Source organism: Magallana gigas, chromosome 9 (assembly GCF_963853765.1).
Source record: "Magallana gigas chromosome 9, xbMagGiga1.1, whole genome shotgun sequence".
Classification (NCBI taxonomy): Eukaryota; Metazoa; Mollusca; class Bivalvia; order Ostreida; family Ostreidae; genus Magallana; species Magallana gigas.
In genome coordinates, this window is record NC_088861.1 from 27926850 (window position 1) to 27936459 (window position 9610).

Sequence of the window (9610 nt, forward strand, 5' to 3'; positions counted from 1 at the left end):
GACATTGTGTAAAAAGGTACGTAGTGCAAAATCCATACCGAAAAAAAGACAACTAATTATGTAAGAGTCAAACGTATATTGTTAAACCCGTAATATGACGTAGTGCAATACTCGGACAACTTAAGGGAGGGAATATATTAACATCATATTAACAGTAACCGTGAATTGCCAAAGCACAATGAAAATAATTAAATTTTTGGGGGTAAAAGAACAGTACTACATGTAGTTACTGGTTTTAAGCCAATATTTTTGCTAAACCGCGAATCCTTGTCTAGATTTTTACGACTCTTTATCAAATATTGACTTTTAAAACTATGCTTTCAAATAAGTGATAAATGATTGTAATTTGATTTTAATTTATCAAATCTTTACTTTTGCATTTCAAATACTAATGTTTAAGAAAGCTGACTTGTATTTTGGGGGTAATATTAGCAACAATAGCAAGTCTCCTCCTTTTTACATGTTTACAACTTGTATTATATACACCAACTCTCGTATATTTTCTAAGTTTAAAAAAATATACTATCAAGTTCTTTTTAAGGTCCATCGCAAAAAACATTTTAATGCATATACATTAACTGCAGAAATGTGTATTGAATTTATCGCTTTCTGCACTTCAGAACAAATTCATTATAAAATTACAAGGACAAGGGGTTTTCGTCATTTTGTTATATGTAACTAGTTATATTTTTTACCCTATTTGTGAAACGTGCTACACTTATACTGTATGATATAATCTGGTTTATAGCAAAGGTCACCTTAAATATCAAAATGCTCTAAATGTGGCTATTTATTTGGGTATTTCAGACGTAATTTCGTTAAATGACTTCATTTTAACCCCAAGGACAGCATACTTCTATAAACTTTACATTATTTAATTTTATTATATTGATTTTTTATAGCGCATTTATACATAGCTTCATTTTATCATAGGGTCGTATAAGCACAACGACAACATTTATTTAAAGCAATATGAGCTGTATTTTTTAGAATTTTATTTTGCTGTAAAAACTTGCTAGTATACTAAGTATGCATGCATGTAACTTAAACTTTTATGATGAATAAGGATGGAAAAAATCATTAGTTTTTGTTAGAGGAAAGATATTTCTTCTAAGGAACATATAGCAAATCAATTTTTGTTCAGGACGACAATAATTCAATTTCGCTTCAATTAAGCCTCCTTAAAGGCCTTTTTCACAAAAGTTTGACGAAAAGAAATTTAAATACCATGATATTTTTGTTATTTTAGAAGAAAATACCATTTTGGTTAAAACAAATTTCATCATGAAAATTGCAGCTCATATTGCTTTAACTGTATTGTTTATTGTGTTCAATGTCGTTATTGGTATTAAACAATCTCTTAACAGGTTTTAAGGTTTTAAATGTTATAATATTATGCACTGTATATAACTAGAAAAATAAGATTGTGCAAATTGCCGGTGTCAAGCGAGCGATCACGACTAGGTGTAAAGTCAGGTTAACTGGAATTAAAAACTAAATGAAAAGGTTTGGGAATCGGGGCATCAGTGACTTCTTAATTGTAAAGTAATAATACATTGGCTTTCCCAATGGATTTACGAATGTTTTCAGGTAGGAAAGCAATCAATTTGTTTATGTATAAGTGCAACTAATGGCTAATTGTTTTATATCCTACCTTCTCTACATAAGATTTTGTTAGAGTTTATTCATCGATCGTTATACATATATGTGGACTTTTCTGTTTGTTGATAATGTGGTATTTACCAGTATATTAGACGTAGTTTTTCTCTATGACTGGAAAAAGTTCGTAAAATTTGAGTATTTCATCAAGACTGAGTTACACGACAATGTTAAATGTACGTCCACACATGTTACACCTCTAAAACAAACTATATTAAAATGTTTAGAGGTCTGCGGCTTATATATGTAAAATAATTTCATTCATATCTTTAACAAATTTATGCTATTCTATGGCATGGTATTTTAATGAAATGCTATGAGATTTCAATGCAATGCTATGAGATTTGTATGCCATGCTATCTGAAATAAAAGCATTTAAAACCGAATTGAAATCATTCTGTATCCTATGCAATGATATGCTATGGTATGACATGACAAATGAGAATCAATGAGATTGTATGTTATGGTATAAGATTCCAATGCTATGCTATGAGATTTTAATGATATGCTATGCTATGGTGTATGTTGTAAAAGATATTCTTGAATTGACTGTAAAGGGGTTGAAGAGGAGCGGCTATAAAACAATCACAGTGCGGAAAGTACTGGCTGGAGTTAATTTTTTTTATTATATCTATTTCAAAATTAAGAATATGTAATTTCGCATGACAAGTACTGTAAATTCCTAATGAAACGCGAGGAATTAATATCCGCGTAAAATCGCGACGAACCCGTCTCGCAAATTCTAAAATTTCGCTTTTAATTTTGGGAGACATGTAAACTACATGAAACTATGATGAAATTTCGGCATTTGCGATTTTATGTTCTCGCGATTTGACTCGCGTAAAATAGGGAATCTACAATAGTTTCCCAGCCGTATTACATTACCCACATTTTCTTCTGATATAAATTAATTGGCTTTTTATACAAGAATTCCGAGTTACAAGTATGGACGAAAAAAACCATATGAATCATGTTGTGTAACATTTGAAAATAGAATGAACGCCACTCTGCGACGCTGTGTTGTGTGACAGTAAACGAAATATTTCTGGAAAATTGTAAACAAAAAATCGTATTTCTCGGTCATAGTGTTAGCTAGCTGAAATGTCCGAGTAGTTACGACTGTGACAGCAAACAACTGGCGTATGAATACATCCGACTACAAAAATATCTTAAATGTTTGTACCATTTTAAATCTTACCATTTTCAAGGCATTCATAAATAAGTTACCTTTAAAAACCTTGCTTCTGAATACTTTTCATCGAATCTATCGCTTATTTTCAACTGAGTCTTTTCAGCGATGATGATTTGTGCATAGGTTTAAACTCTGTTTCTCTTCCGTTTTGCCACAGTATAGGAGAGTTGATTGAACCAACTTTCGAAAATATGGCGGACAAATCCTTTTATATATACGAGTCGAGATCAGGTTTGTTTTCTAAATGTTAGTTTTGGTAAAAAAAAAATCACTTGCCAAATCTAAGACAAATATGATAATCAATTTGTTTACCATCCAGACTACTAAACAAAATTACAACTTAACTGATTATCAACAGAATTCATATTGACCATACTAATAAAAAAACATATTATCGGTCTGAATTTAAATCATTTTTTTTCTTCTGAACTACAAACCTTGATTATCAAAAATGGAAAGTCCCTCCTTTCTTCGTTCTGGAATTAATTACAACAGGAAGAAGGTCGGACTCCAGCCATCACTTGTTGCATGTATCACTTATGTATATCCAAGTACTACAAATTTGATATATTTGCGATTTTAAAAAAAATATGGGACCTAATTGCAAGTTCTAGATATTTAAGTGCCCAAAAAAATAATAAAGGCCTCTATCTAAACAAAAAATGACTTGCTGTTGTACGCTGTATTCTGTTAATAGATTCTTTTTGAAATCATGGCAACATTTTCATTGTAAGTAAGGTTTTTGCCAATTAATGATTTTAAGGAAGGCACAGATATAAAAGACTTATTCCAAAATTGATCTCTTTTGATATCAACTGCCTTTGTCATAGCATATCTTCCTTCCAGCTATACACACTATGATTATGTAAACTACGATGCTGAATTTCATCAAGGTATAAAGATAAAAATTATATCAACAGTGTTTATTTTATGCCAAGAAGTAATGTTTTGTCATGGATGAAGGAAGAGCAACACCGGTCTCATTGTGCATTGTTTGCTAATTTATATACTGTACAGAAAAAAGTTGAATTTAAGAAAATAAATTCAAAATATAAATTTAATAAAGGTAATACATTCAAAATGTATAATTTAATAAAGATAATAAATTCAAAATGTAAATTCAATAAAGATAATGAATTTAAAATATAAATTTAATAAAGATAATAAATTCATAATGTAAGGAACTAACAATCGTGTTAGCTGGGCTTAAACGCTTTAAAAAACTTTAACTGTAAAATATAAAACAGTTATTAACTTGCTCTTTGTGTCAATGCGCGTAAAATTGTATATAGATTATGCCCCCTTGGAGACACCATGACATTCTAGAACTAGAATTATCTTATTCATATGTTACAGTAGTGTTTGATCCATGTGGATGATTCCTAGCCTAATAATGTCACTGCTTCGTTTAGGAGACTTTACAATTGCCCCAAATAGGCGAATACACATGCATATAACATTTTGTTTATAAATATAAAAAATTGAATTAAGCAATTTCCAAAATGTTAATGTGCATCAGGAGAGAAAAAGCAATCAATAAATGATTTAAAATTTGCTACTGTACACATGTAAGAATGTATTAAGAAGACTGAATCTTTAGAACCAGGATAGATTGGGGGGGGGGAGTGAATGTGGAGTATGAACATTTATAATTTGAATCATTTATTGTTATTAATTTTAACTTGTCAATGAATACAACTTATTGATCCCAAGGTAGAAATATGACCTCTGATCATATCTCAATAGATCATTTGTCAAATATGCAAGGTGAAATGCAATTTTTTTAAGAATAACATTTTTTACCAGTTTATAAAAGTTTTTAGACACCCAAAATATATTTTGATTTTAATAGATCATTTGACAATTAAGGGGGGGGGGCAGTTTATATTTGAGTTTCTTTGGGGATGGGGGTTCCAAGTCATATATTTGACAATTTTTTAATGTAATATAAAATAAGACTAAGCCATACTCAGTCATGAACATGAATAGTATAGAACAAAACACAAACTAATACATGTATATATACATAGGAAGTATTACAAAACATAGATGATTGATATATATCTAGGTTCTTAAATTGAATCATATATCATGTACATATTATATTATTGTTTCTTTGTTCAAGGCATTTCAGATGGTATGTAGGTCAGGATCCCAAGTGCTCTTCCTGAAATTATCAAATATCATAAAAACCATTGAGATCCCCACCTTAATCCAAAGATATTATTCCTCCTTAGGTCATTGCGAATCATATCATTATGGCATGTAAGCCATGACCCTAAGGGGTCATCCTGACCCCCTTAGAATCAGAAATTGTCAATTATCTTTAATTTTTTTTTATGTTTGATGATCCTATCTCTATTTAATCTTTATTATTAAGTCTCCCGAATGAAATTTGGAGACTTATTGTTTTTGTACGCTTCTTAATACATGTATTATTATTCTTCGTCTTCTTCTTTTTCTTCTTTCCTGCTCTTAACTTGTTTCTGAGAGATGGCTGAACAGAATTGTACAAAACTCTAGGATATAATAGGCCTGCATATCTAGTTGTGCACCCTGGTTTAATTTTTCTCATTTTTGGTTAGACGATAGACAACCACTTTTCGGGGGGGGGGGTCAAAAGGGTGTGGGGTCTAACATTGAACCTTGTAGGAAGAATCGTAGACTCTATTGTAAATGGTAACTTGAAAACGGACAAAGATAATAATATAGGGTTTTCATAATCATATATTGACTGTTACTGGCAATACATAGGGTTTATTACATCTGACCCCCATCCCCCAGGAATTGGAAATTACCATATATCTCAGAAACTGTTATAATCATGACCCCTAAACCATATATATTCATGTTTTTGATGTCAAGGGGCATCAAATGTTATGTAGGTCATGGGCCTTGTGGGTGTCTTGACCCCCTCAAACAGCAAGTCCCTTAATATCTTCAAAACAGTTGAGATCCCCACCCTTAAACCATATATATTCTTGTTCCTTGTGTCAATGGGCATCAAACGGTATGTAGGTCATGGGCCCTGGGGGTGGTCAAGACCCCCCTTTCAAACAGGAAGTGCACAAATATCTCGAAAACTGTTGAGATCCCCACCCCTTAACCATATATATTCTTGATTTTTAAAGGGCATCAAAAGGTATGTAGGTATGTAGGTAATGGGCCCCAGGGTTAAATTTAATTTTTCAAAACCCTAATGTAATGTAATGCACATCTCTGGGACAGTTTCTATCATATCCCAAGATATGATGTGTCTATCCATTTAATCATAAAGGGAGTTCTAGGATCTATGTTTCTTTGAAGTGATAAACGTCAATTTTCTGCTACTTTTTGGATGAAATTTAAATTTTTTAAAGCTTACTGCACATCTATAGAACATTCCCTATCATATCCCAAGATATGATGTGTTTATCCATTAAATCATAAGAGGAGCTCTTGGATCTATGTTTTTTTTTTTAGTGATAAACATCAATTTTCTGCTACTTTTTGACTCCCTGGATGAAATTTAAATTTTTAAAACCTTATTGCACATCTATAGAACAGCCCCAATTATATCCCAAGAGATGACGTAGCTACTCCAAAAGTTGTAAGAGGAGTTCTGGGAACCATACTTTTTTTGCAAAAAACCGTCATTTTTTGTTGCCCAATGATCCTCTTAATAAAAAAAATTCTGGAACCTGATCACACTTCAATATGACCCCCAATCATATTCTAAAAGATCATTTGGCTACTGACCAAAAAAAATGACGTTTTTGAAACCAGTTTTTTTTGTAAAAAAACCCGTCATTTTTCAGCCATTAAATGACCCCCATGACCAAATTGAAAAATTCCGAAACCTTATTGCACATCTATAGGATACCCTAAAACATATTCCAAAAGATGATTTGTCTACTGTTGAAAATGTAGGAGGAGTTCGAGGAAGAAGGTTTTTTGTGAAAAAACGTCATTTTTTACCAATTATTTGACCCCCAGGACTAACAGAGAATTTTTGAAACCTTTTTACAAAACAACATGATACCCAAAATTAAACTCCAAGAGTTCAGTTTGCTGGTTTATAAGATGTAAGAGCAGTTTGAGAAAGTAAAACGTGACAGACGGACGGACGGACGGACGGAACAGGGTAACAACAATATACCCGAACTTTTTTTTAGAAAGTGCGGGTATAATGATCAGTGGAACAATTTATACACGGCTCAGATAATAAATGCATTTGAGAAGCAAATAGCAGAATTTAACTATAAACTTCAACACAATCAGCTGAACTGCAATTATAATGTTAAAAAATGGAATAAAGATGTTGGAAAAAACTGTATAAGTTGTGAACAAACTGAAAATATTAAACATTTGATTTATGGATTTTCTGAAACAAAAAGAATATTAGAAAAAGTATCAGGAATATTTAAGTTGACTATAACATGGAGAACAATTGCATTATGTTTTTAACGAGTTTACAGACACAACAAAAATTTTCAATAATGTCATATCTTTCGTGGAGTACAAAATATATAAATATAAAAAGTGTAGACTACAAAACGAAATTCCAAACGAGAATGCGCTTTTAAATACTCTGAAATTTATCTCTTTATCATTATTACTTTATTACAGTGTATGTGAGTGCAAAAAGTGTTAAAATTCAGTTACAAAATTTTGAAAACACTAGCAGACCAACTGTAATTGTATTACTTTTTTTTTCCCTTTTCCCTATATATTTGTAGATGCATATAAATTTCAAAAATTATTTTGATTTATATATTTGTATATATTGATACGAACATTATACCAATCACTGAATATTATCCCCCTGTTTTAATTAGTCCCCTACCGGTTTCACCGGAGGGGACTATAGCTTTCCTCTGCGTCCGTCAGTCCGTCTGTCCGTCCGTCCGTCCGTCTGTCTGTCCCACTTCAGTTTTCCACACTTTTCTTTATGCATTTTAGGAATAATATGAAACTTGCTGAACAGCTTCAAAATGTCAAACTACAGATCAAGTTTACACTTTTGTAGCGTCTGATTGACATATTTTCGAGAAAATTAATTTTTTACATTCCAATTTTTTAATGTTCGGGTTCGTTATCGGGTTCGGTGTGTATTGAATAAACGAAGCCAGTATGTAGTCAGTAATAATATCGTGCGTTACTTGTACCATTCCTTTTATCATTTCTAACAAACAAATAAATTCTGTAAGATAGTGTCAAGCATTGTGTTGAAAATTTAATCGGCAGGGATTTTTTTGTATTATTACAATCGGGTTCGTTGTCGGTTTGGGCTGTTTAACTGTTTGGTTTGATTCGGGGTACAGAAGACGGTTAGAAATGATATTGTGCATAACAGTGCATTGTTTTCACAAAGTTCTACCAGCGAATACAGAATAGACTTGGCGAAATTTCAGGAGATGAAATAAAGAGTATTATTTTACCAATTTTGTATTTAATTTCTATATCAATTATATATAGTTTTAATTTCCTCTGTTCTTTGATCTCTGATTAAAGCATGACATCTCGTTTACAATAGCTCTAAAATACTTGTGTGCTTCGAAGCTTTCATACAATAATACAAACCGGTAGGGGACGTGTATTGCTTATGCAATTCTCTCAGAATGCTTGTTTTACATTTTGAAATCTACATGTATGCATATATACCATGTGTTAATTCATATTTACGTATATTTATGCTTTAAAAAGATACAATTATAAATACTATATATATATATAATGTTTTACAGAACTCTTTCTTATGATTCTAAGCATGGTTATTCCAGCAAATAAACAAATTAGGAAGCTATTTTCCGGGATTTTTAGGATGGAAAGAGTTTTTTTGTTAAAAATTTACTTGTATCAAGTTTCCGACAGATAAAATTGGATCATTATCTTTCATGCGTATGTTCCAGTTTTGAGATGTGTCTTGAAGACATTTTATTTCGCTCTCAGTGATGAGCATAAATATTGTTAAGCAAAATAACCAACTTAAAAATATTATGACATATAATAATATAATTACAAATTAAAGGAACAATAAAAAATATTATGGGTGTATTAAGTGTTTGTATGCCCCTACATTCAAAGTTATAAATAGAGCTTGAAAAACTTGCTAAAAAGTTTTAAGGTATCTAATTTAAGTTAATTTATAAAAAGTAATCGTCTGATCCATCTCTTGATAGATATATGATACATAAATATAATATAAGCTACTATCATAAAAGTACGTGTTTTAGCCAAAAATGTTAAATCAGTTTTTTTAAAAAAGGAAACATCCAAGGCATGCTTGCTCAAACTCCATTTAAATATCATTGTATGATGTACATAATAATTTGAACGGTTATATGTGTGAAAACGGTGTTGACGCAAGATTACGCTCTATATTTCCTGTAATTGAATATGCAGAAGAACTGATGAATGTTCATGCTTTTGATAAATTGCGGAAAAAGTTCCAAAAGTGTTTTATATTGGGTACATCCCTTCAACTATTTTTAGAATCGGTAGGACAACAAAGTAGTGCTCTTAAACAAAATAGTTCCTATACTTGCCGAGTGTATATACATTTATTGTGATATTTTAAATCAAAATGCTTGACACATGTCAGAAAAGAGGATTTGCAATCTTAAAAGCCAGTGTCAAAATTGAATTGTCATTTGAAGAAAAGAATTGAAATTGTTTGATATACACCCTTTCCAAAACTGTGAAATTCTCTACTTTTACTTTCATTTTCAGAGTTTTTCAATGCAGACGCATTTTGCCGGAAAACGACTTTGACTTCAC